Source organism: Haemaphysalis longicornis, unplaced genomic scaffold (assembly GCF_048455015.1).
Source record: "Haemaphysalis longicornis isolate Haplotype H1 unplaced genomic scaffold, Haemaphysalis longicornis Haplotype H1 scaffold_18, whole genome shotgun sequence".
Taxonomy (NCBI): Eukaryota; Metazoa; Arthropoda; class Arachnida; order Ixodida; family Ixodidae; genus Haemaphysalis; species Haemaphysalis longicornis.
The window spans coordinates 8,027,433-8,049,564 of NW_027526282.1; the positions used below are offsets into that span (position 1 = coordinate 8,027,433).

A 22,132-nucleotide genomic window follows, 5' to 3' on the forward strand; every position below is an offset into this window, starting at 1 on the left:
TGTAAAGAATGCACCTATGCATACACGGTCTTCTTGCGGGGAAGCAACCTCTAGTACAAAAGAGTACGTTATACTTAGGATTGTTCGTTTTCTGGTTTGATATTTTAACATGAAAGTGTTTTACGCCGGAATACACCAAGATTTCACTGTCGTCATATCCGCCACGGAAAGAACGCCAGTACACCTTTGCCGAAGCGACCCGCCAGCAGGACGTCGCTCGCCAAGCACACCCACAAGACAGCTTCCGACCCGCAAATCCTTCTCAGCTGCAGATTTCGCTGCACGTTTTCCCGATTCCTATGACAGAGGAATCAAGAGGTTCTTTTAGAAGGCTGCTCAGCGGCCTTAGAAGCGTTGGAAGTCTGCTCAGCGGTTTTGCTGAGATCTTATTTTTTGTGTGTTTTCTTTTAATAGGTATCATTCTTTGCGAGTACCCTCACAGCCACGGCCGTGTAACTCCCTGAATTTGCACAAAAATGCAGAATCCTGCGTAAGTAACACATTTAACTGTGGTGATACTGCAAATGCAGATCATTGATCGAACATCATTATAGGAGGACAAAAAAACAGAAAAATAAAAATAAAACTCTCACAAAAATAATGCCGAAATCAAAAATATGCATCATAAACATCTCCAGTAAAAAATGAAGACTAAACTAAAATAAAAATTGGCGCCGCTGCCACTAGTAGCACAAGGCTGGAGTAACACCATAGCTGGCGGCCCCTGTCGCTGCGTCGGAGACCCGGCTGGTGCACCTCACATGAATTTCCGAACCTGCGGCCAAAAGTATTAAATGGCTGGCAAGCCCTGGTCGTTTTCTCCGCAGCCTTCCACATCTCTCCGAATGTGGATTGCGTCGGGCCGGGCGCTCCTCACGAGTACTCGCTATTTTTTCTTGGTATTTTTTGCAAGCTCCTCATGTGGCGCAAGCCCCTGCGCAAGACTGGACGACGTCTCTGTACACGAGACTTATACCACTTGTTGAGCAGTGACGTCACGGCTTGAAGGGCTCTGGTAAGCCCCGCAGAGCTACGCCTAGGCTAGCGAAGTGACCACGAAGCTATGCACAGCTGCTCCAGAGGTTACCTAGCAACGCAAAGTGACGTCATCGCTCCGCGAGGTCTTTCGGAGCGCCAGATGGATAACGCTCTACCTAAACATCTCTGCGTGTTGAAAAGCTAAAGGTGTTTCGCTCAACGTGATCGCTGTCGGAAGTGTTGAGCACTGATTAACCCGTGTTTCCCTCGTGTACTTCTTGTGAGTACCTCGTGTTTGTGCTGCTCTTTACAACAACGCCTGTATAACAATGCCTGACACAGCCGTCGCTGCTCCTATTTCACCGCCAGGAGGGGCTCTGGTTCCATCTCTTGACTAGTTTCTGTATCAGCCTGCCGTTGATACCGAAAGCAGTAAAGGGAGGGTGCCGCAGCCCTTAAAACGGCCTATAAAATAGACACTGGATTGAGTTTTCATTAATTTAAGGTAATTAATGCGGTAATTTATTTCTTATATTATATCGTATTGTGTTCACATTTGCGGCCTAGCAAAGGCAGGTTTAATAGCAAAGGCGGGGTGCAAAGATCGCCGCCAACACATTGAATATTAGTAACGTGTGCCTCTGTGGCGCAGTGGGAATCTGGGATTGACATCGGCTTCGTAACGCAAGGGACCCATGTTACATCCCGACCAGGGGAAGCAGTTTTCTTTTCGAAGCCTCTATTCGGGTGCGTGACGCCGTGATCCCGGACCTGCTACGACGAACATCCGGGCCCCTAAATTGTTCCACATTGAAAAATCCCAGAGAAGAACGTTAGGTATGCAAATAAAGAAATAGCGAGAATTCTCAAACAGTGTAACACCCTGCATTTCCTCAAAAACGTAGATTTGGCGGATATAATAAATTATTCAGCACTAATTTTCCAAATGGAGATAATAGGTCAAACAGAACTTGTAAACACCAAGGAAATACAGCAGAAAAAATGACCATTTTACGAAAATGAACAAAAGAATATTCGTTTTATACACCTCTTCCAAAAAGCAAGAACTAAATTAAAAAAAAAGCGCGGAGATAAACGTTAAATTACACAATAAAATAGTGAAAACGGTCAAGTCACCGCTACCTCTTGCATCTGTGGAAAATTACATAACTGCCGAAGTAAAGGCGCTTAATCCCTATAGTGGTATAAGTGCACATCACTGGCGAAAACAGAAATAAAACTTAAAAACAACAAAATAACCCACCCGTGTTTGGCTACTCATAAACAAATGTTACTGTAAAAAACTCAATGTAGATAAGTGACTTAAGAATGTTGCGCATTAGTCGACAATTCCCTCAATTTCTGTAAACTTTTTTACATCTCATCAAAATAGCAGTGACTCCTAAGGTCTATTCATGCGGTTGTCTGCAAAACTTACGTTTGAGGCAGGCGTTGCCACACCAGCATAGACTAGGCGTTGGCTTGCGTGCTCGTTTTCTTGTGGGGACGGGGGTGGGAGGGAAGGACATGTGATCGATACCAGAAAAATATTACTATTGTCGTCGTTATATATACTATCAAGGTGGAACATAAAATACAAACAGTACAAGAACGAATATTTTCATATGATGACGATTCAGATATTTCGTTTTACTGAAGTTTTGCTATTAGGATTTAATGCAAACCAGGAGAATACCATATTTACCAAGAATCCAGCCGCATTAATCGGAATATCTTGAACTAAAGATAACATCAGGCGCACTAAACTTTTTCAAGCCCTTATCGCCGAATAAAGATGTAGAATAAGGGGGATAACGGTGTTGGGAAGTCATTGCGTCATTTTTCTTAGCTTCCAACACCCTAATTAGTAGCTTTGCGACATTTGTGTGTGGCAAACAAGGTGTTTGAGCTACTGCAACATCCCCGGCTTTCTGTAGGGTGTAGAAAGGGTGTGAAATAAGCGTTCAATTAAAAAAAAACAGTGGAGCTGGGGTCCACTTTGCTGTTTCGGGTGTTGCTACGTTTTGCTTGGTTTTGCTATTCTTTGCCAGGTTTTTTTTTGTTTTGCGATATTCTTGCTAGGCTAGGCTAAGTGCTGAGGGGTAAGGCCAAGTATAGCCAAATGTTACAAGGCTATCCAGTGTGTTCATTGCACCACTAGTGCAAGATGGGCCATTTTCTTGCGTTTTATTAGCCAAAACGTCTATCACCTTTAAAATGGTAGAGTAAAACGTACGTATATGCATGTGCCCCTCGTGCTCACACTCGAGGCGGCGCGAAAGGTGCACTTCAACTTTTATAACACCCTGTCTGAGGTGGTGCACCCTTTACAAGCAGCACAGTTCTGTTTAGGGGCTAAGCCCCATAGGGGCATGGGCTGCTGGCGTCTCCTGCCATCGTCGTCGTTCCGTGTAGTCGCGGTACTAAAACACCGGGACACTTGCTTTCCAACGCCACTTGCTCGACCGAAACGCGTACTAAAAGAACACAGCGAGACACTCGTTTTCCAACGCTTCGCGCTAGAACGCTTCGTGCTTCAAAGACACGAGACTTTGACAGCAAAGCTGTACACACCTACCCGCAACGGTTTCATCTCCGTGGGCAAAAGGCCAAGGCGCCAAGAATGCACTTACACACCGCATGCTTCGCCCCTCCCAAAGTTTCACGTTAGGTGAGATGGCCCGGTTTTTTTTCTTGGTGTTTTTGCTAACGTCACTGGACCAAGTTCAGGCCTAAACAGCTCGGCTGCTAATAAATTATGCCGATTGATATTCTTTTAAACACTGTGAAACTTTAAACACTCTGAAACACGCAACATCCGCGGCTCGCAGAAAATGTCCAAGTTCACAATCTAAACGGGTTGAAATGCTTCCAAGGATGAAGGTCATTTACACCCTTTTTCTTAGTTGGAGGTCTTTTACACCGTTTTCATAGTTTCCAACACCAGAATTTGTAGATTTACACCCCATGTGGCAAATAAGGCATTGAAATAAGGAACACCTTTATTGGTGGGTGTTGAAAGGCTGTGAAAGAGGAATTTGGTATTTAATAAAAATTTCATGACCTCTTGAACACAGTAACCACCTCACGATTAAAACGTTTTTGCAAATCCGAATGCTCACTTGTATATGCTCACATTAAATGCATAATTAAACAAACAGTGCCAAAATATTATATCTGATTTTTGCGACAAGCCTACCGACTCTATCGGAGGTCTTTCCTCGGCTGGCTATAAAGCAAGAGTAAATGTATTTGTAAGGTACGTAAGTATGTACTCGCTCTCCCAATGCATTCCTATGGTTTTCTTGCTCAATCCATTCGTGGTCCAAATGTTACATGTGAGTTTTGAATGCTGTATGTCATGCTGCGCGCAGTCTATACACATTGTCACTCGTTGCAGCGCTGCCCACACCCTTATTGTAGGGTGTTAAGCAACCTTACACCCTTATTTTAAGGTGTTCACAAGCACACATATTTTTTCATCCTTACGCCCTTTTTTTTAGTCAGAACACATTTCAAAGGTCTGTGCCATGTGACAAGATTTTACACCCTTTTCGGTAAAAATGGTGTACGAAAGTGTAGCGTGTGAAGCAGGCGTTGGTGGAAGGTGAACTAGAAAATCCCTCCACAATGAATGTTATGGTACCGCAGTCAGTTAAAAAAAAGGCTCGTAAGGTTTACAACAAAATCTGTTAAGACGCTTCTACTGTTTAAAACTATAATAATGTAAGCGACAATAAATGTACGGGTTTCAAAACGCGTTTAATTTCTAAACAGTAGCAAAATAAACAGGGTTAGGGAATTGTAGTTTATTGTCCTAAAGGTGTGCCCACAAGTGTGTGAAGAATTGCTCGTCGAACTTAGAATCGCATAGCATTTAGGAGCTTATTCAATGTACTAGAAAATCCCTTGAGTTCATGAGAATCATTAATGGTATCAGTATTCCAAATAGCTCACTTAATAGTTTATGCGCCGGAATACGGTATAGCGATAGAAGGAGAAGTACAACTTGAATTATGAACAAACACTGGCACATCAGCTAAACTGTTATTGTGGGGATTGGGGAAATGTATTAGTTATTTGTGTCTTTGGAGCAAGGAATTAGGCAATAAACTAGTTCAGGATACGCTTGCTTAAAGTGCACATAACATCTCTCTAGAAAGTTTATCTGGGAAGCAGTGAACGATCATCAATGTACCGAAAGTCAGAAGAATGCGTAGCTTCAAGAAACACGTGCTTTTACAGGAATTAAAATAGAAAGTGAAACCTCACGTCCTGGCTGATTTGAATAATAGTTTTGAGTTAAAATCTCCGCTTACCTGAATGTCATTGTCGGGAAGAAGGTGTGTGTGTGTGGCTGCCGAAGTCAGTTCTCAAAGTTTGTGGAAAGAATCCCGCAGGACCATAAGTTTGATTCTTGTAACAGTAGAACACGAAGCACGGAATCAAAATCTATGCTTTTATCAAAAACAAGGTAAGGATATTTCCCATTTTATTGGAACAATATGGGTGGTTAGGGGGTACGTTGATATTTGTAGTCGGCCACCAGTAAATGAGAAACCATGTTACGTTGGGATATAATTTTGTTGTTTCTCGAAAACTGGTGTTTGGGGTCAGGAAAGGCTGTTCCAGGACCTAGATGAATGCACGTGAAATGTAATCGGACTTGCAGCGATGAATTGTGTACAGAAAACACTTTTTGTAATTTGGAAAACGTATTTAGGGATCGCTAAAATTGTTTATCACTTAGCGTACCACGTCTTGAAACGTGCAAAAGATAGGCTGGGGTTCACAAACAGGGATGGAATACATGACCTGCTTTTTATCGTGCGAAATAAAACGTACTCGGGCCCATTTACACTTTGAGGGGAAAAGAAACTGATAAGTCATTGCTTTGCATTGTTTGAAGCACCCTATATGTATTTGAAGAGCCGTCAGAAGACACCTGATGCCGAACGAAAATGACATGATATACCTCATAAGCCCGAAACGCATACGTCGCCGGAAGGTTGCCTATCAATCCCGGGTACTGATTTACGGGAAGAACGACCGAATGTTTGGATAATGATAGACCATATATGTGAAGAGATATTCCGATTGCCGTGAAGAGCGGTATTACGTTATTCGCTTTTCGTAGGCGCGTCTATCGGGTAACGGTTTAGTAAGATCTTGAATTCATTCCTTAGCAAAAATGTCTGGTGACAGCTTGTACGGTAAGCCCAGAAGACTCCCTTTCCTCAGCAGGTCTAGGTAAGGTTATATGGTGTATACTGACGGCTTGACAACTTACACACACACGAATGGACGCACACGCACAAACGCATAAGCATAAGGTGCGAAATGACAATCTTGCCGAAGTAATAAATGATTTAGTTATACTTTCAGTGCTACATAATAACAATAGCAATAAAATAAGCATGTCATGACTCTGTTTAAGAGCACCGCCCCAACCAACAACTAAAAAAAGCGGCTCGGCTCAACTTCATAAACCCCAGTCTGCTGTAACCAAAACCTGTAAGACTCGAGCTTATGGCTTAACTGTGTTAAGCGGGTTTGATTCGAGTACATAATGGGCCTCCTCGATTTACCAGTGCCGGACGGTACGCGGGTAGTCCGAGGATTGCGTTCGGACCGGAGGTCCCTTAGGAATACATGGGGAAATCAAGCTCCGAATCGCGTCTCGGGCAGTCTGCGGACGATCCGGGACTGATAATCTAGGAGGCCCATTATAACATTTCGCGCCATACATAGCTCATAATACATCTGCAAACAACGCGCCAAAACGCTGTGCTCCCGCAAAGAAAGTTAGCGCGCGGGCGACACGGCAACAGCACTGAAAGCCGAAGCGACCCGTCTACACATGGTGCTGTGAACATTTCGGGTCAGCATCCCGAAACGGGACTCCGTGCTACACAACTCCTGTACACGCCGAGCTGTCAGTGAATGAAGAAAAAAAGAAGCCGCAAAGCAAACACGAGAGCCCTCCAAGTTAGCCGAGCCTGATTGGTCGTCAGTAGCGGCCACGAATGCTGCGACGTCACGGCGCCGAAGCAGCGAGTGGCCTCCTCCCGAGCATGTGACGTCACGGATCGAGGGGCGTCGTGCAGCGTCGATCGGTGAGCGCGCGGCCGGATAAAAACTCTGGGAAGCCGGGAGCGTCCCGTAAAGTGCGTGTGCGGAGTCCCTCGCCAACGGAGTCCGACGCGGCACGGAACCCCGGCCGGATCCACACGCCAACAAGCGCTCGCTTTCTCCCGCCGACAGCCGACGTGCGCCTCGTCAGCAACAGGTGTGTGAACGCTCCCCTGTGTTTCTCTACTGAGGCTGGGTTTGGAAAGGAAGGCTTCCTTTTCGGGAATATTCTCTTGCGCAAGCGGAGATTTAGAAACATCAGCGACTGCAAAAACCTCTGCGGTTCCCATGTACGTGAATGACGCTCGCCCGTACTCTTCGTTCGAAACTGTTTCGCTTTCAAAAATAATGTCTTCTTTGCTGGTTAGAAAGTGAGACACTTATAACAACCACCTTCGGTTTCTAGCCAAAAGAGAACAGGAAGGGCAGCTCTGGGGGGAATGTAGCACTCCTTATTCTTCAAGTTGCTTTACTCAAAAGCCATTAGTTAAAGAAAGACTAGGCCGAATAAGATCATTTTTATCCGTTACTCTTTTAAAATATCACAAATTAGAAGCGGTATTTAAAATATCGTGTGTGACAAAGTGCTGTTCAACAGACTTTTACGCAATAAAACTTCGAGGGAAAAACAAATTTTCCCATTGCAGTATTGGTGACTTAAGAAGCAAGTTCTTTTTCCAAACCGAATATTGTATAGCAAATACCCAGGGGAAATAGGGCGCCCACGTAAGAAGGGAAGTAATTCCCCCTACGAAAATCAGTTTTCTGGTGGAGTTCTATGTGCTACTTTGGGCTTTTTCAGTGAAAGCATATAAAGTGCGCATTCTGAAAAATTTTTTTAGTCTTCACTTGTTCGGGGGGCTGAATCAAAGTCAGTACTTAGCCTAGTATAACATGTGGGAAAGTTTCCATGTCGCAAACTGTTCGCAGCAAACATCGCAACAGCCTTTCTACTGATAGCGTTTATATTGTTAACTGGAAGAGAAATCCAGCAGACCATAAACAACAAAATGTATTGCAACCATGTATAAGCATTACAATTTTCATTAAATTCATGCTACAGTGAGCTACCATTCCGGCAGCCTTTTCCTACTGCAGCAGTGTCCCGTCAACTAAACAACGTTGAAAACCTACACACAATATTACTATGACAACGTAAAATGAACCACGCGGATTTAATAAGATATCACAAATAAAAAAGTAATGGTTCCAAGGAACACTAAACGAAATGGACAAGTGGTTTAAGCACGCGGATGAGTTTCATGCGTGAAATGATGCAAATTATTCTTTTTTACTTGTTTGCTGGCAACCCTGCTCAATGTTTATTGTAAAGAGCGTTTTAAAACAAACTTGAAAACACAACATTAGTTACCGCAGCCTGAAATATTGATAAATAGTATAAAGTAAGTCCCTGTAGTAGCTGACAGCAGCTGAGAAGATTTGAACTGTGGTTAATTATCTTGTTCCTAATGAAGGCGCGTTGTATGACAACAGATGCTCAAGAGATAAGCGTAGCAACGCCAGACTGCTTCAAAGTTATTGGGAGCAGCATATTGCAAACCCACAACATCATGCGTATGTATCAGCGATCTCAGTACATGGTTGTAGACATGGCTGGTAAAATGACAATGGCGATGTGGAGAAATGTTATCTGCAGTAGACACAAAGCTTGCAGTGACTGCCTGTAATTCTCGTCAAACATAAGTATTCTAGTGCGGTGATGTGCAAGTTGTTACTTAAAAGTGCGGGCCGTTCACTCCCTTCTTGTAACTAAACATATTAGTTTGCAATGAACCAATGAAATGAAAAAGTGTGAAATGAATCATTCATAAATGTTCATAGCGAGCGAGTCTTTCTTGTGCAAGACAAATGAAGTTTATTTTCAAATGGTAAGTTTGTCATGAAGTTCTCTATGCACAAATACTAGGGGTGTGAAGGTGCCTTGGCTTTATTTTTAACATTTATGATCCGTAATTTATTGATTAGTAAACAGGTTGAGCCAGGCTGCGCGGGTCTAATGTGTACACACCGAATCGATTTTTTTTCTGTTTCTTCTGGCCTTTAAAATTCTTTGTACGGTAAAGGGCAACTAAACAAAGTTAGCGCACTGTAAAACTGATCTGACAAACGTCTTGTGAGAACTTCACTTCGTTTGTGTAGAGCGAAAGGCGTAGTTTAAAAATATAAATTGTCTAAGTCTTTAGAGGTTGCATTCATTATGCGCGATTTTCAGTCAAGCTTTGGGTCATCTTTAAGTAAATATATTGATCTTCTTCAATAGAAGATAATTTGGAGTTATTCAAAATAAAGCTTGTTCTGTCTTTGTTGGAAACATCGAAATTCCTAGCATTGCTAATCTTTGAATATCATTGCACTAGTTTGGCCACATTTCCAGGGGTGTCCCTCATGCTGGATGATCTGTGTGGAAAATAGTTCTCTTTCATACCATGAAATGAACTGGGGACAGCTTTGTATGCACGGCAATGTTTATGCTCAAGTTGTTATGAACGCTGTGCACAACAGAGAGACTGGAAGGCTGCCTTCAGGTATTCTAGAATTTCAGGATGGAGTTGAAGATGTTTGTCGTTCATCGCCACGTGTTGTGGTCGACTGTTGTTCCGCTAAACCACTTCTACATACGTCCATCCTAGAAGAAATATCCAGCTCATCTAAATGACGCGTATTGACTCACAGAAGACGGCCATGCCATGCCGAGGAATTTTCCTTCTCAAATTGGGAACATTATGAAGAAACTAGAAAGACTAATAATGGTTCGGTTCTATTTATGGCGGCTTGTTTCATTGCGGTTGAATTCCGCTTCGAACAAACTAATGGTTTGCGAACAGTGCCGCAAGTGTACAACCAATCTTCAAGCGGTAAAGTAAATAAATATAGATTGATAATACGGGCAAAAAAAATTATCCGGACACGTAAGTCTGCTTACGTCCTTTGGAGGCGAAATCTCTGTGACGATTATCAAACTATTTACTGCTCCATTACATTTGCGTCTCTTCCTCCGCTTTCGTTTCTCCGCCCCTCGGTGCGAATTCTTAGGACAGCCTCCTTTACTGTCAGATCGTATTCATGTTTCCTTGCTCCTTCTCGTTTCTTGTCTTTTGGTAGCTAATATTTAAACAAACAGAGAGGTAACACTTGCTGGACCTGTTGCCGAATGGAAGTTCTGCGCGGACGGGATGCTTCTTGTCTACTCATGTGCCGTCACGTTCACGTGTTGCGTGCACGCATCGCTAACTCTTGTTTCCCCTCTGTCATGGTGCCCAGTTAGCGCTGTAATAACGCACCTGGCTACTTCTATGGCTACCCGAGTTTAAATGAACCCAGTGTGTTTTTTTATCAACCCATTAAAGCAGTGACCAGTTTCTGTACGGCAGATCAACTTCAACAAAAATTAACCATTCCTTCCAGAGCAAATTGAGAGAAGAGCAAAATGTAACAGTGCGTGCAACCTCCCCTGAATGTGCGCCCAATCGATAGTCAAACTTTCAACGGCCAGAGTCGCAAACGAAGAACGAAGTGGTGCGACTATTTTTCTCGCGCACTAAGTAAACGCATCAGCTGATACCGATACGGGGTTCATGAAAAAAAGGTAGTTCTATTATAGTTCTTCATGATCGAGGGGTATTTTGTCTTATCTAGAACTGTTTCTTTTTCACGATTTTTTAAGGAACCTTTGTGACCCAATTGAAGCCTAGTTTTACGCACCCACCGTGTGTCCAGAGAGCTTATCAGAGCTTTTTGTTCGACCACCCGGTCTATGGGGAAATGCATGTTTTTTGACAAAAAATTATCATTCCCACTAAAAAAGCCTTTTTAATGACAACAAGAACTACAGTTTTAGCCGAATGGGGAACATATGCTTTTGCCTCAAACGTGAAGTTCTAGGCTGTGAATCTGGTGTTTTGGAAAGCGCCGCAAAAGAATTGCGATGACCACAGAGTTTGATGCCTTTCCCGTCCTTCTACCGTTCTGCCCAGTACAAGAAAATGCTACCTGCATCTTTCTAACAATAGAAAACAAAGCTTCTAAAATAAGTCCACACATCAACACGATGTTGACGCCGCAAGGAAAGAGCAGCTTTTCCCTTGAGTCCATATTCGGGTAGCACAGATCGAGAATTGATTCATATTGGATATTGACGTGGATGCAGACACCAGACGACTCGTTCTCACGACATGTGGCTGCCAAGCCTTAAGCGATACCATGAAAATGTAGACCAAAATTTCGGTCTACATTTTCACATGCACTTCTGGCGGGTTAACCCGCCAGAAGTGCATGTCTGGGTAAGAAAGCAGTGCACACAACATGTGATCCATGTTCACGGGCTCTCATTGGCGAGCGGAAATAGATTAGCCAAGCTACGGGGAAAGAAGCAAAGTTGTAGTTAGGATTTGTTTCGGTGTATTGTGTTGCCTGCGAGAGGGCTTGAAACGTGTATATAGATTACGATTAGCTAAAGGTATACAGTACTATAGTAAAATAAATAAGGGCGGATTATACAGCGTTTTGGCCCAGTTCCCTAATGTGTCGTCTTCCAGAGTCCCCACTATCCTTGCTTTTGTAGGTTGAAGAAAGTAAATTATTTGCTAAAGACAGTGGGCTTGTCGCAAAAATCAATTTTTGTGGGGCGAATACTGTGTACTAAGTGTGAGGCTGTCGAGCGGCCCCCGTCGCTCAAGAAGACAGCGTTCGTATTCACGCCGCTGTCGTCAGCTACCCTCTGACGAGTGTGTCTCTAGTTTCTGTGCCCTAACTCTACCGATTCGATGCATGAGTGCACTGGTGTGATACGGTATCTGTCAAAGGCGGCGGCCAATCCACCCAGAGATTGGCGGAAAATATTCCAGCGGGGAATCCTCGCCAAGGAAAGCAGAGGAAGAAGAGGAAGGTGATGTTCAGAACGAAATAGCACTACCCAGCGGACTACCGAAAGACGGGCAACTCTTGTGTTTCTGAAGCCTGCCAAAGGACCGCCAGAACCACGGTGTCCTGCGGCTCTTTTAGAACATCCAGGCACTCCGTCCCGACTATCTATCATCTTGGCCTCTAAGACATGCGAAGTGTGGCCATCTTGCCTCCGCGCTTTGCCTCTGCTGCTGACCTCGCAATGCAACTGCCTCCGTTGCGCCCCCAGCGCCCTACCCTCGTGTGTCTCTTCGACATCAGCCAGTTCTTCGCCTTGCAAGACCGGACCAACTTTCATTTGCAACATTATATTTAACTGTGACTGTTCGTATTAACACCTTTCCTGCTACCCGGACGTTTCCACCGTGGTCTATGCCCGTGCTTTATTGTGCCTTTTATTGTCTACGTTATCTTTTCATGAACTCCTATTAATTCCTGCGTTTTCGTCTTCAACCTGTGTTCATATTACCTCGGCTTAAGTCTTCCGTAACCTAAAATCATAACTGAAGATGATTTTGCTTTTGTATTATAATGGGAGCCTCTGATGCCTATAAATATCATCGAGCTGTAGAGAAATAAGTCAGCAGCACATTTGGGTAACACGTCTTTGCTAGCTTATTTGCTATTTCCAGTGCTGACCACTGGGTACTTAGCATTAAAATGCGCTTTTTTTATTTTTCTGGTGCTATCACAAAGAATTTATTATTGTATGCTACTGTGAACAGGCAGTGGGCGCCAAATATCGCATCTCACACCTGCAATAAGGCTGTTTTTTCGCTGCATTTCGGACTTGTGCCAAAAGTAGGTTATGTATGTCCAGAACGCGTTTTCATTCGTGTGTACCCTCATCGAAGCCTTAGTTTAAGGTAGCGGAACGTTTCGGAGCCTCACAGAAGCCCTGCGTAGATATTTATTTGTCTTACGCTGCATCAAATTCACTTCCTTACAAACCCGTTTTGTTATAGCGGTGCAAAGGGGGAACATCTCTAAAACGTGCATTGTTTATGCACAAGTAAATTGATAGAGAAGGTTTGTTATACGCAGCCACAGAACAGAAAAGGACGGCGTTGCTAGAGGACTAGGAGACCGCTTTAGGGCACTAACTTTTTACCGCAGCCATCGTTGCCATACCCAGCCAGCTCCTTAAAATTGCGCGGTTAGTATACGCTTAAGGTGCCCAATGCTTCATATACTCGCCAAAATCTCGAGAAACAGTACAACTGCCTGCTATTTAAATATAAGAAACGGATGAATGAGTATTTCCGGGCACTTTAAACGGGCATTTCTTGATTTTGAAACCTTCTGAAGCGTGAAAAGCGATTCGTTGTTTATTTTGGTATCACGTTATTTGAATTGAAGTAAATTGCCTTTGTTCCTTTAAATGCGGTTTTATCATAGTGCATGTGTAATGAGTTTGCTTATATGAATGTGGGATGCGGGAAGGGCAGTATATGAATGCTCGCTGCCACTGAAGTAATATAATTTTTGAAGAATTTTTACACTTTACTTAATCAGAATATAGTAATTATTTCCGAGCGACATCTCTTTTAAATGAAGAAAAAGAAGAGCACATCGGATAGTTAAGCTATAGCGGCTCACCGGCAGAAAAGGTGAACACATTCTATGAACTCCCCTGCAACTATTCTGCAGTAACTGGCTCAATAACAAAAGATCTAACAATTAGATTTCGTTGTGCCCTAGTCTGTTTCAGTTGGTGTACACATAAAAGCAGTTTTGAAAGATTGCAGCTGCAATTGTTTTGAGAACGAGGCGGTTACGGCGTCCGTGCGCTGCAGGCACGCGCACAGACTCCCAGTTTCCAGAGCGCGCGTTTTTGGCAACTCACTCCAGCCCGAAAGTTGGCATCAATAAGCACCCTCACTGTTTAGAATGCCCGTATAAAACTTAGAGGCACCTAAAAACAGAGTTATATGTTGAACCTAACTTGCATTTTTTTTGTGACTGCGACGCATACTGTCACACGCAAGTGATGTGATAGCGCCAAAGCACGTGCTGAAATTTCTTTTTACTATTTCGCAATATTACAAAGAACTGTTTTGAACTATGCTTGCAAAGCGTCACTGAGAATGGCAATGCCTCCTGGCAAAGCCCACAACACCCTACAAATAGGAGGCCTAGAATTCTTTTGATCATGGAAATTCTCTATTGCTGGGTGTTAGCAGACATTTGTGGCCATGAGCAGTTCTGACTCTTGAATTTTCGCACGAGGTGTTGCGAAGCAGCCGATGGTCTCGCGGAGGGTTAACAGCAAAACGACTGTATTGTGAAGCATACCTCGAGCCTGCTCATTTCTTTTAGGCTGTATGCTTTTATAAATGCAGAAAACCTGGTGCAGGAGGGCTGCGCGTGGCAAACGAAAGAGAGAGAGAGAGAGAGAGAGAGAGAGAGAGAGAGAGAGAGAGGGAGGGAGGAGAGAGAGAGAGAGAGAGAGAGAGAGAGAGAGAGAGAGAGAGAGAGAGAGAGAGAGAGAGAGAGAGAGAGAGAGAGAGAGAGAGAGAGAGAGAGAGAGAGAGAGAGAGAGAGAGTTATTCGCCCTTTGTGCTAAGGCCTTCTCATTACAGGAGGTGGGGTGGGGGGACTGGATTTCTTCATTGTTAGGTTTTCCAGAGCTCCTGCCAGGCTGGCAAGTTCTGCTCTCCTGGACAGCAGTGATAGCGAGCGCGAGCGCAGCAGTCGGCAAATGCTGGCGTCTCATAGCTGATGTCACGCAAATGCTTCTGGGAGCGCCACCCACGGTCGCGCCTTCCACCACTAGGAATGACAGTTTGTACAAGTCAATATTGAGGCTTGAGAGGCGTAATAGAAAAGCGCCGTTCGTACTCTAAAATAAATACTATTTTCATATGCCAGGGCGTTGATCAACTATTGCGCACCCATATGCCAACATGAAAAAGAACTGCAGATGTTAAGTCTGCCACCACCCTGTTCACCGCTAGGAATGGAGTAGAACTGCAAATAAAGGTAGTTGACCTTCAGTATAATTTGCGTAATCAAATAACCCGGTATCACACATTTGTCACATGTTTTAGAGCATTAGTGTGGGGAAATGATTAGTCTGTAGGACAGTCTGTTCGCTGTCACCGGCTGCGGGGTGTAATATGTGGTTTTGTTAAAAATGGGAGTTATGCGACACTGATACATTGCACTATGGTTTTAATCTACGGCACGCAATTTGCGATAGCCTTAGCGAAGACTGCGTGCGAAGACTGCGTGCTGTTTTTCTTGACAACTGCAACGAATATTATGCGTTCATTATTTAAAGATAGTAAATTAGGGTCAGAAGCTGCACACGGCGGTCTTTTAAGGAGTAGGGTCTCTAATATGTCAGCAACAAACCTCCACCCCAGCTAGAAAGCAGTAACAAAAGTGCAAGTTGATCTAGTCGGTAACTTTTCAACCCCGGAAACGAGGCAGCTTTAAAGTACACTAAAGGGCAAAACAAAGCAGATGAGACGATCTTCAATTAATAGGCCACAAAGACGAAATACGTAGCACCTGGTAGGACACAAGGTAGGTCTCGAGGAATTTTGAAAAAGTAAAAAAATGCCCTCCGCATATAGAGTGAAATTTGTATGTACACGTTTTGATATACCCTTATTTTTTATACCTGTTACGATTGCTTACGTTCGGTAAAAGCGCACTCTACTCCGCTCTACACTAGATGGTTGTCGGAAAGGTAAGGCTTAAGTAGGAATCCATGCAGCAATGTGTTCACTTTGGTTTTATGCTTATTTCGTGGTTAAGGCCTGTGAAGGGGGTGATAAATAACTCGTGTTAGGTAACCACGTGTAATGTTTTAAAACGGCGTCCAGTGTTCTTTTTTTAAAGAAACACTTTTCTCCAGCGCTTGTACCTTGCAGCTGCGCGGCCTTCCTTAAGACAATTATGAAATGCTACAAGCAGGAAGATTTTGGATGAACGTCCTCGCCGAGGCGGAGTTCAGTAGGCTTGTGGCGTGTTTACTCATCGATTATTTAATGCAAGACGTACTCCTGAAGTGGCAAAGCCAATGTTCTATACCACGCTGAGCTCGCATAAAAAGTAGTATTGCATGGAAGGCGTGACCAGCGACATCCCTCACCCCATGCAGCGGCCGAAAATAGACGGTATAGTTTTTTTTATCAATCATGGGAACGAGAAAAAGAGTTATTCAGAGGAAAGGAGGTGGGTGTGAGGTATAACGAAGTTGCTGGTACACACAAAAAAGAACCAAAGCACACTGACTCCACTCTTTTAAGCATCCTAGGTTGAACACGTGACCTTTCTTTCTACGTTGTCCTGAAGTTCTGGTTGGGCCGCGGCGTGCTAAAATTTTAACGGGACAGGTTCGGTTGTAGTTCCGTCTAAAATACCCGTTCACTCTGGTTTTTCAGTCGGGGTCACTTCTGGGTAGACACGTACACATAATGCGTGCTTCAGCCTTTTCATTATACAATATGCATTATGCATCAAGCAGTAAGTATGCCACAGATGCTCTGAACTACTAGAACTATCGTTTAATTTAAGAGGCCCTGCTAGCACATCGCAAGGCGCGCATCACGCGCTAGCGATCGGCCACTAGCACTGGGTAAACAGACGCAGACCGTGTGCCCAGACACGGCTCCAATTTCTTCAGTCCTCCACTTTTCGCTGACGGGAAATTACAATTGTAAATCGACCTCTTAGAATAAGAAAAATGTTGTGCACGATATCCTAGCTTCCCATTTGGCAGTTCGCAATGGAGCACTTACCAGCGTTCTATTCAGTGCTCGAGCCGTCGGAATTTTTGAGGGCGTAAAGCGCGTTCTTAAAAGCTTCTAATAACGTATTTTCTTCTGTCGTTCTATTCGCCCACACGTGAAACCTACTTTTCGTAGATCGAAGAAAACTCCAAGGACACCTCAGTACCCCCCATGAGTTGTGAGTACAAAAGCCACAACGTCCAGTTGAACACTGCGCAGTGGGAATTTGTAAGTCGGTTGTAAACACCTGAAGTTATCTTTAATGGCCGATTTCAACGAGTCAGTACGGGAAAATTTTGGTTGCTTGTATTGACGTCGCCGCCAAATTGGAATTGTGAATCTGCTGCCAGCTTGTCACAACAGTCCTTCACCATTTTTCTTGTGCAGTCAATTTCCTTATGCGGCTTTGCGAGAATTACTGGTTGACACGCTGAAGCAGCACTCAAATAGGATTTGGTTTAGAGTGCCATTTAGAGTGCCATCCAACGTTTAGAGTGCCATCCAACGGAGCTTTAGCTCAGCGCTGCAGCCATGGCAAAAATGGCGTCTGACGGCATTCGAAATTTTAAGATTAGACTTGCAAAGGGGCACAGCTTCTGCCGTTGTGGTGTATGTGATCCGGCTCGTGCCACCTTTTTTGTCATTGTAGTTTCAATTATAATTTTCACGTGTTAGGTTAGTTCTCGGTGCTTTAATGGATTGCTTCCTGTTAGATTAGGTTAGGTTAGGTTAGGTTCCATTACGTTAAGGGACGTAAGGTAAAACAAGTAGTGGGAGAAGAGGCTTTTATTTTTGCAAAACCGAAACGCCGGTGGACACGTCACTGCAGTAAAGTTCGTATAGCCACATCAAACGGCACTGTAGACAGCCTATGATAAGTGGCCCTGATCTTCTGACAGCGGGTGTCATCGTCACTGGCCAATCCAGCTCGATATGTATGTGGTTATTCCCTAGAGACACTCCTAAATTTCGGTTACCTTGTGCCCTGACACGGCTCCAATTTGGCTAGTTACTACCAAACTAGGTACCAAGTGACGTGAACCTCATTGCACGTGTAGGTGAATCAATCAGTGGTCTACGTTTCCTAAGCGAAGGGCTAAAGCGGATTTAATAGGTCCACCTTTAGTAAGAACGGGCTATGAATTCGTTTTTTCAGTTGGAAATGCGTCCTCTGTTCGCACTCCGAAGGTATTGATTGTGATTTTCATGTCGTCCCGGATTTTTTAAAGGGACCCTGCAACACTTTTGATCAGCGCTTTCACTCGTTCCTTCGCGTCTGGAACCACTGCGAAAGCTATAGTTGTCGCCAGCTCGGAGCGGCCCTGCGTGATTTGCTCGTCGCACCAAATACACCTTTCATTTCTGCTTGGTTCTTGTGGCTTTTTTTTAAGTTTTCTGATATTACAATAACTATTTTACCCGAAAACATGATGAAGCACTTTCCCTAGAACTTCTCCTCCTTGGTGTCTTTGATGCCTAGTTTCCCTTTGTTTTCGCTGAACGATCCTTTCATTCCTAGGAGGTCCAGATGATCTCATCATTCTAGCAGCGTAAACAAGACCAAACCCCCCATGGCGCCCTAACAATAACGGGGCGTTTACCCATTTACATTACCGGTTCTATATAAAAATATTCGTGCAGAATAAAAGCTTTCTTTTCATGGGATGTAACCGCACACTAAGCGACTCTCCCGCGCGGCCTTCAGTGTTATTGATTTGGCTGTCACCTAGGCTGTCAGGAGCTGCCATTTTTATAGCAACAGCATTATTTTTTTCATCCTAGGTGGGGATGATACCAAAGGGAGAAACATAACGTCGGATGAGCAGACGAGATCATGAGAACTAGAGTAGATGGAGTACAAAATGGTTTCCGTTTACAACCAAACAATCACAACGTAATATATTGCAACTTTGTTAAAAGAATGACAGCATGTTTGCTCCCGAAAGGTGTGTGCGTCTATGGCGTCACCTCAGTAATTTTATTACGTGCGCATGTAACACCCAATATACGGTGATAAGGCGGCGGTCACAATAAGATTTGTGTTAGCGAGGACGGCAACGTTATTGCGGAAGAAAAACTTTAATTTGACTTCAATTTGAATTATCTTTTTTCCTCCGAGAATAGCTTATTCTAGCAACATTAAAATGTATTTCTTGTCTGAAAAATATCAGTCAGTATATTGGTAAAATGCCTCGCAAATGACAAACATTAAAAACGGGCGGGATATAGGAAAAGCAACAATAATGTCTGAAAATGAATTTTTTGTTAAAATGCGAAGCGATTTGATGAAGTAATATTCGGACAAAAATGAGACAACGGCAGCCAGAACACTAGAAAGAAATGCAAGAAAAAAAGTTACAAGTGACCCCAATATATCGAAACTTTGGAACCCAAGGCTTCTTTTGAAGCTGTGAATTGTTCTCTGCAATATTGCATTTTATTGAGGCTCACACAAACTCCATACAAACGAAGAAAAATGACATGTTTGTTGTGTATTCCTTCCTTTTCCTTAGTTGCTTTGCTCAAAAGGTGATGTTAAGGCTGTGGTTCTCACTTTTTACTCAACTGATTTCATTTTCGCTTCGTAGTCATATGCTTGAAACTTTCATTTAAGTAGGTCACACGGAATCAAAATGGACATGTCGTTGAACTTTTACTCTGAGTGGAGAGCCAGAGACGTCGTCTGACAGGTGACGCCCGACATGTGAATGACAGTGAATGACATTGAACGACCTGTGAATGACATTGAGGTCAACGGAACCGCGCTCCGAATTGACGTGTACCTTGTATAGCCCCAACTGGTCTCGAGTGGCCGCCTTAGGTGATCAGGAAGGTCGATGCACTTTTCTTCCCCCAAAACGACGCCAAGTTCTCTTGGGACACCAGCAAGGCGCTGCTATCTGAGCGAGACGGCAGGGCAATAGAAACACCGGGTTTTTGTGGAGGCAACTACTCTCCGTTCAAACGAAGTGTGCGTTGGTTATTGGAAGTTGCTGCTTTTTCTCCCCTTTCGTATTGTTTGGAAGCCTCTAAATTGTTTTAATTCCACTTTTTTTCACAAACAAGACAGAGATGACTTTCTTACAGATAATTTGCTTATATACACAAATCGTTCTATGAAAAAGTTCATCGTATTTGCAGCGCTAAAAATAACGTTATTGCATTTGCCTCTCGTAAATTGTAATTTTCGCTAGAAAGAGAAATAGGGGAGTTTTTCATGCAAGAAGCTTATGAAATAGCAAGTTGCTAATGTAAACTTGTTTATTTTGTTCGGACTTGTATGTACACATATCCACCGTACTTAAACATATAACTACGACAGGGAACATTTCATCACAAATTTTACTCAAGCAGTGTTAGTATAAATGCTTCAGTCCCACGATCATGGTCTGGCCACAAACGTCCCGCGTGTATATGTGCCTAAAGCCGTGTGAAGCCCATCACCTTGAGAGAGAGTTGAGGTGAACAAAAAGGAAACTTCTGATGAAAGTGCGTTGTGTGAGTATAGACGGCATACTCATGTGCACAATATTTAGCTACCACTCGGCGATATTGGAACGGTAGTGCACGCCATTAACAGGTACCCGTTCTTTCTAGCCAGCCCGAGTTTTATGGGCGCTGTTAAATCAAAGATGTACACATCGGCAAGAATCACATTTAGGTGTCTGTGCTTTCACTACAGCAGTTGTTTCGCTAGAGGTGATAGGTATGCTATTGTCCAGTGTTAATTGTTGCGTTTACTGAAGTATTGCGGAGTACTACCCGTGTAATAAAAAAAGAGCCGTTACAGGGATGTGAAAGGGGCCCTGCCACACTTTTTTTCAAGAACGTACTCAACCACCACGTCCAGTACTTAGATTAGGGGGTCAAAAAGTGCCTCAGCCAAAAATTGCTGCTATAGCCCCATCACATCACTCAGAAACTTGATCCAAAGATTTTTCTCTTTTTCCTGGTCTCGAGGTTCTTCGACTGCTGAAATAACACCATTACAGTGCTGTAGTGGCTATTGGCCGGCTTTCCTTCAGTTACAGCAAAGAACGCATTCGATGGCCACTTTAAAGAGACAGGCACAAAAGCAAAGCTGAAACTGAAGGCGGATAGTTCTGCTGCGACTATCAAATCACGCAGTGTCGCTCCGTGCAGGCGATAACTATAGCTTTCGCAGAGCTTCCAGACACAAAAGAAATAGTGAAAGCGTTTATCGGAAGTGTTGCAGAGTCCCTTAAATGCCAGTGGCAGTTTTCGAGCGCTGGTGGAGGGCGGTGCCTGGTTATGCGGGCAGCAGACGACGCACTTCGATCACTCCTGCTTGCAGCGCCACTAGCTTACGCTCCTTAGTGTTGCCGAAAAACTTGTTTCCTTGCTCGCGTGCCCTTCTCTCTACTATATGACACTTGTTGAGTGGTTTCACACTTCGACAGAACGATGTTACCCTAGCAATTCTCCTTTTGGTCACACCGAATTCCCTTTTCTTGTGACCTCGATGAACAGGCTTCACACATGACAGACGCGATTCTACGAGTTGGTGAATCTGGCTCTTTGGATAACAGGGTGCATGCAGAATTACGCGACCTTCATTAACGTAACTCTGATTGTGGTACACAAGAAATTCTTCCCCACAATTGAATCCGAGTAGCAGATTCTTCCTCACAGCAGACCACAAAGCGAACGGGTCTCCTTCTTCAAAACTCCCTAACCCCTCAAAATGCCGGAAGCACGTTGCGTGATGTAAAGACCGTTGGCATTTCGCAAAACCGTTGTTTTGTTGGGGTCGCAGCAACTTTGAACAAACTGGACAAAGTTAATTGATCTGGTAGCTGTGCTCTACCAAAGTAGACCCTATTTTCTCCTGGAATCGGGGAGCGAGAAAGCATCTACATATTATTCACGGACCACAACGTCAACAGACCAACGAGAAAGTTCGCGAATCTAACGGTGCGTGACGTAAAAAGCGGCCTGTTGCGCGCATTAGTTATTTGCGTAATGTAAACAGACCGATACCGAAATACATTTGTGTGCCACGGATATGCGCTAAGAAGCTAATGCCAAGGTCTGGTTGGCCGATGATGCAGGTTTTAGCCCCGTGTTTGAAGACGAAAGAGGGAAACGCTTTACCAGGATGTCTGCATCTTTAAGAACTCTACCGGAGCAGATAGAATTTCCATGCTTCCGGAGTCTGCGAGGTTTTAACCTAGGCGTTTGAAGACGGAGGAACAAAAACACTTTACAAGAAAGTTCGAATAGTTAAAAAAAAATAGCGGAAGAGGTAACATCCGAAGCTTCCGCAGTAGGAAGAAAAGAACGAAAACCATAGATGATAGGAAGTTGTGCATGCCAAGTCTTGTTGGTTCCACTCT

The 22,132-nt window shown here is 43.8% G+C and overlaps 1 protein-coding gene across 2 annotated transcripts in view; it reads left to right on the top strand.

Moving 5' to 3' along the window:
* The first annotated feature begins 7,132 nt into the window (after nucleotides 1–7,132).
* LOC144166612 (uncharacterized) overlaps nucleotides 7,133–22,132 on the top strand; it is a 199,870-nt gene continuing 184,870 nt past the window's right edge. For both annotated transcript variants that reach the window (XM_077696152.1, XM_077696153.1), the window contains exon 1: nucleotides 7,133–7,267. The gene's annotated coding sequence lies outside the window, so the exon portion shown is untranslated. The remainder of the gene's footprint in view (nucleotides 7,268–22,132) is intronic.